The sequence below is a fragment of the Cryptomeria japonica genome, chromosome 2, assembly GCF_030272615.1.
Source record: "Cryptomeria japonica chromosome 2, Sugi_1.0, whole genome shotgun sequence".
NCBI lineage: Eukaryota > Viridiplantae > Streptophyta > Pinopsida > Cupressales > Cupressaceae > Cryptomeria > Cryptomeria japonica.
This window is the reverse complement of record NC_081406.1, coordinates 165,154,302-165,161,014: the sequence shown is the minus strand read 5'-3', so window position 1 is coordinate 165,161,014 and position 6,713 is coordinate 165,154,302.

The window sequence follows — 6,713 nt, the reverse complement described above, 5'->3', positions numbered from 1 at the left end:
ATAGATTTATGATGTTTCATTGAAAGTTTTTATTAAGTTTTGTGCGCAAATTTTATATTTCAAGATTCAATAGTATGTACATGTATATTTTTTTAAGTTCAATGTTATATTATATATTTCATGTGTATCTCATTCAACAACATAGAAATGTTACTATTTATAAATGTTTTTTTTTTAATTTAGTAAAATAGATTCTTCTTTGACATAGAGTTGTATATAATTCATGTATATCTTTATATATGCAGGAGTTCTTTGTTATCATGGATGTCTTTGACATAGATGAACTATTAGGTGAAAATCCCCCACCACAACCCCCTCCTCCTCCTCCTCCTCCAGCTCCACCACCACCACCCCCTAGATTGGATGAAATTCGTTTAAGAGAATGAATTAATGAAAACCTACAAGTGATTGAACAAAACATTGCTGCTATCCAAAATGAGCAAGTCATGCCACCCCATCTTGTAGACTTTGCAAAATCAATGCAAATTGTTGTCGAGTCAGTTAGATCTGTTGATTCTCAATTAGATCAATTTCATAGACGACGACAAGAGTTGCGTGCTTTTTATGCTGATGGTTTAACTTATAGGCAAATCACTGATTTGAAAATAACCAAAGCTCATTTATGTCCATATTTTACCAATCCAAAAATAAGAGAACCAATGCAACCTAACCAGAAAAGAATTTCAATTAGGTGGTGTGTGCATCCAGAAATGGCTAGATACTTTTGGGATAGATGGTGGATGGTTTTTGATTATCCACCACATCATAATTATGAGGTCCCTTTTTATTTTTTGAAGAAATTATATTGTGAGTTTGTAATGAACCAAAAACCAAATTATTTTGATATTAAGTCATTCCAGGGTGTTGGTCGTGGAATGCCACAGCATAGATTAGGGGCACGGAGTAATAATCCCCTACCAAATCCACCCATAGTTCCACTTGTTGCTCCATCGATTCCTACAGATGTCCAAAATACATCATTCATTTTGACATTAGATGCTTTGACTTCCCTCATAGGTAACTTGAGTGAGCAAGCTGCTCACATGGCATCTGCTCCTCGATGGATGCCACATATGTGTTCGAGTTGTCATGAGACGTGTGTAGGTCCTACTATTGCTGTAGGATCTACTTTAGTTCCAGATGAGCATGATGCAGCAGATGATAGTATGATGACATCTTATATGGATTTTCTTTGCTCGGATGTTCATCTTGACCAGGTATATATATATATATATATATATACACATGTACACATGTCAATCTTTTTATACTTCATTAAATATAGGTATAAACTAAGTGCATCTCTTTTTTTATACAATCTAATACTTCATTAAATAAATTTTGTTTATGTAGATAAGGACTACACCTAATATTAGAGTCAATATTGCATCTACTGGAAGACAACTCGGCACACCTTATGGGGTATAGTATAAATTTCTATCTAGACATTGTACTAGATCTTTTTAAGTTAATATGTTATCATCGTATACTATATAAATTGTCATGTTGATACATTGAATGCTTCTTTCTCCAGGATTCAGGTCATGAGGGACCCTCTACATCACATCGAGAAGAGGGTCAGACTATTGTGACACCATCTATGGTATGTATCTTATAATTCTTAAATTAAATATGAACTCTTAAGATATTGTAACTTAACTTGAAATTATTTAGTACACATATATATGTTCACTAAATATGATTTCATTAAATGCATGTATGCAGGTGGACACTACCATTAGGATAGGTTATCCTCATAATTTTGATCAGAGACAATTTGAATGCACATCGACATCCTTTGAGGTATTAATATGTAATACTTAATTTGATCTTATTTTGACTCTTAATTTAAGATTTAATTGGACACTTTGAATTTGACCTTGTACAGAGTTAGCTAGCACTACATTTGGTGTTGATACTGCACAAGATACTACTAGAGGAGATACTGCTAGAGGATCTGATGAGCATATGGTAAGTTTGTAACTTAATTTACGAATTCTACTATATTTGATAAATGATTCTTTTAATAGTTAATTTAAAGTAATATTTTAATAATATTTTTTTATTGTACAACATGAGACAGGTGGATCTGGACCACGTCCCGGGGACAAGAGAGATACTGCTAGAGGATCTGATGAGCATATGGTAAGTTTGTAACTTGATTTACGAATTCTACTATATTTGATAAATGATTCTTTTAATAGTTAATTTCAAGTAATATTTTAATATTATTTTTTTATTGTACAGCATGAGACAGGTGGATCTGGACCACGTCTCGGGGACAAGAGACCACGAGATGTTATTGATCATAGCACTTAGATTTTACTGTTTATTTGGCTTTGATATGTACTTTTTTATGGACTTTACACATTTGTTTACACATGCACATACTTTATATATATGGATAGTTGCATAATAGGATTAGATCATATATATTTTGTGCATACTTTATATATTTTGTGCACATTAGATATTATGTGGAGTGAACATCATGTTACCATCTAGACATATATATGGATTAGATATTATATGGATTATGTGGACTTGAAATTTTGCTATTTATTTGGCTCTGATATGTACTATTTTATGGGCTTTACATATTTGTTTACACGTGCACACACATACTTTATATATATGGACAGTTTCATAATAGGATTAGATCATATATATTATGTGCATACTTTATGTGTATTGTGCCCATTAGATATTATGTGGACTTGAAATTATGTGCACATTAGATCATATATATTGACTTGAAATTATGTGGACTTGAATTTTGTGCATACTTTATATATTATGTGGACTTGAAATTTTATTTATGGAAGTTGTGCTTAAACAACTTTATAGGCATTATGTGGACTTGTAATTTTATTTTTGGAATTTCATTTAAATAGTTCTTGTGATTAGATAAACTAAATGTGCATACATCATGAACTAAGTATCGAAACATATCTTATAATTATAACATATTCTAAATTAAAAAGTATCATTTAACAAATATAATGAATAGAACTTGATTAAAACATAATTATCTCATTCATAAATTTGACCAATAGTCTCTCATTTATGTATATTGTACACAAAATGTAATCAAGAAGACATATCTAAAATAAAATAAACAGTCTATTTAAATAACTTTGTTTTCATTGATGCCTTCTACTTGTGGTAGACCTGAAACAAAATTTTACTAGATTCATTCCGTTATACCATCTGCATCCTCTCTCTTTTGCAAAGCATCTATAATTGTCTCATGCTCTTCCATAGAGAGAGTCCATAATTGTTCATTAGCAGGCCTGCCACGATATCTATCCAATTTTATATTAGTTGCCACTACCAAATGCGAGTAATGTATAATCTTCTTCTCTAATTCATAATCTTCAAATGCGGGCAATCCATTCTTTCTTGTTAGATATTTGCGTAGCCAAGTGCCAACAACAACCACAGATCCTGTTGGATAGTCATAACCATCATCATCTACTCGAGGAGTAGTTAGCTTATGTTTTGGCTCTACACATCGAGCCAACCAATACTCTGTCCCCTCTTCATTTTCCTCTGGTGCAACAATAACATAGACATGTCCTGTGCACAAAACAATTTTATTTTAATATTTAATGAGAAATAAAAACAAAAATATACATTGTAAGATTTCATAAATTTATGTACTATTTAATAAATCAAAACAAATTTCAAAAATAATTTTACCTTGTTGTATAAGATCTGAAATGCGATCATAGTCATTTGATGCAAACATTTGATCCATATCTTCATCAGTTCTTTCATGCGGATCATTTGCATCTATGGGTGTCAATGATCTTTGTTGCCATTCTTTAACCCATTCTTTATTCTCACAAAATTCCCAATCTCCGGAAACACAAAATTGACAAAAGCATGCAAGTTGCCTTGTGAATATAGTCCATGTGTTTGAATTAGAACTCTTAAACAAATGCCATTTAGCTGATCCAATGATGGTATTACAATCATGCCGAATAGGAATACTATCTTCCTCTATCAACCAGAAGAAACGTCGAATTGCAGAGTTTTCAGTTGATCCTTTTGACAACTTTGAATTGCACCAATCTACAACTGCACGAGCATCTTTGAATTTCACTGCATCCTCGAATTTCAATTGTTCTCTAGCAAGAGCTCTTTTTATATAGGCACCGGCTCCATCGTGTTCCCCCTTACCATGTCCCGCTTCAAAAAAACTCCATAAATGTTGGACATTGGTTATCTTGTGAACTTTGCATAGCCAATAAAACATTCTTGCATTTTTGAATTGTCCAGTGCAGTTATCTGACCATATCATATGTTGTTTCATGTCAATTTCTCTTTCCTTAAGATTATCATAAAATACCTCGAAGCAATGTTGGACAAATTCTGAAGAGTGTAATCGATTATCGCTAACATAGAAATGATACTCCCTCAAAAATTTTCTGTTATCTTCTGTACTGTCATGGTCATGTCTATATATAATGTGCACAAATATGGCCACTTGCATTGAGTTGTAGTATTGTGATTGAGTTTCCTCTTGTGGTTTTAGAGTATAATTTTCTGTAAAATCCACAATTGATACTATTGTTTCAACTAGAAATGTGTTCTTGCATATGCGAAACTGTCCATCAAGCCATCGGGCATGTTGGGAATGTTTCACATATTTTGGAACAATATGAATTTTAAACTCACTAATAAATGCATTCACACTATTCTGTTCTATAATCAATTCTAAACGTTTCCCCATCTTTCCATCCTTTAGAGGGTATTCTATATTTTTAAATCTCCTAACATCAACCATTTTTTGTCCAAACTCAGATGAAACATGTTCATGCAAACATTCACCTATCGAAGAATAGTTCCCACATAAATTGCAAAGACCATAAATGCATGAACTGGAAAGAAATAATTGTTCATTAGGTGGTTTACAAAATAAACTTCCAATAAAATCTTTTATAGTTTCAAGTGGAACATAAACACCACAATCCTGCACAAGATCATTGCCATGCAACATACAACGAATATATCGAAAAACATCATAATAGTAACGAAACTGGACATGAGTTTTACAACAACAAGATATTCTTTGTTTATTGATTTTAACATACCAGGGTTTGCATTTTTCAAATGATCTTTGACTAATTCGTAAATTCATTAACATAGATTCATCACTAAATTTTTTAAAGAATTCAGTTTGAGTCAAGTCAAGAAGATGTTTTGGATGAGGATCACGAATTTTTGATCCCACCCTTAACTTTAAAACATCTCTAGCATTTGATGAAACTCTAGTGTTATCATGCCAAAATTTTGCAATTAATTGTTTAGTTTCATCATTTAATTTCATGTCTGACCTTTGAAGTCTACCACTAAAACTCCAACAATGGTTTAGTGGATCAATTTCAATTGTGTCTCTTCTTTTGGCCGCTCTTGACAGGGTTCTACGATGTAATTTCAAATAGCCACTTATATCACTTAACATTCTTTTACTAACAATCATTTTGTCAACTATAGCAGTCATTATAACTCTACGTGCTGCATTCTTATCTTTAGATCGACTTGTTTTGCCTATAGAATAGATGGCACTGGCAATAGTAGATACAACTTGCTTATATGATTCATCTTTTCTTTTTGGTTTTGCATAAATACCTATTTTTTTCATGACTTTATTCATTTTTAACATTTTTATTAATTATAGCATTAATTGACATTGGAATCCTAACTTTTTATTATAGAAAAATTGTTTATATAATCTGTTTGCATGTGTTCTGATTTGTCTCCAAGAAACTAACCCATTAAGATTATCTAGCACATTGCTATCAATAGTAAACAAATTACATTCATTTTCTTTTAGAGAGGGTGGTGTAATATTTTCAATTTTTATTTCTTTTCGTATTTGTGTATGAAATTTATATCCAGCTTCATTTAAATCGGCAATTTGATTGGCATCATAGTCATCGGGATTTAAAAACATACCTGGATTCGCATCCACATCAACATTTGCATCAACAGTCATACCCGTGTGTGGTTCTACATTTCTTGCATCCATCATGATGTCTTCAATGGTCTCATCTACAATGGGCACTGAACTAGATGCTTCAGAAGTGTTATTCAATTGTCATTGTTGTGATCTTCGATCTCTTTGGCATTTTGCCTCCTTCTCTCTTTGTGCTTGAATTTCGTCCACTGTCATTGTCCTCTTTTTTTTCTTTTGACGTTGCTTAGAACCCATTTTTACAAACTCGTCTTCAAAAAATAATATCTTTTTACTGAGTTCTTCAAAAAATCGTGTAAAAAATATTAAAAAGTACTGCCAAATGATGTAAAAAATCTTTGTTAGTATGGATTTCAATGATAGTGTCGTAAATCAATGCAATCTATCTTCTTTTTTACAATAACGGTTATTTAGAAACAGGGGCCCGTTATTTAAATAATGGGCCCCTGTTTTAATAACGGGCCCCCGTTTTTAAAACGGGGGCCCATTGTCCCGTTATTTGAATAACGGGCCCCCGTTTTTAAAACGGGGGCCCGTTGTTAAGTCTAACGGGCAAAAAATGAAACGGGCCTCTATTTTCTAAATGGGCCCACCTCTTGCCTCGGGATTAGGCCCGGGATAGGCCTGGGATGGCCACACCTAAAACATGAACCTGCAAATTCAAAGCTCCATGAATGAAAGCACAAATATGATGAAATGAAATAGTTTACGTGCCTCTAATCAGAGAATT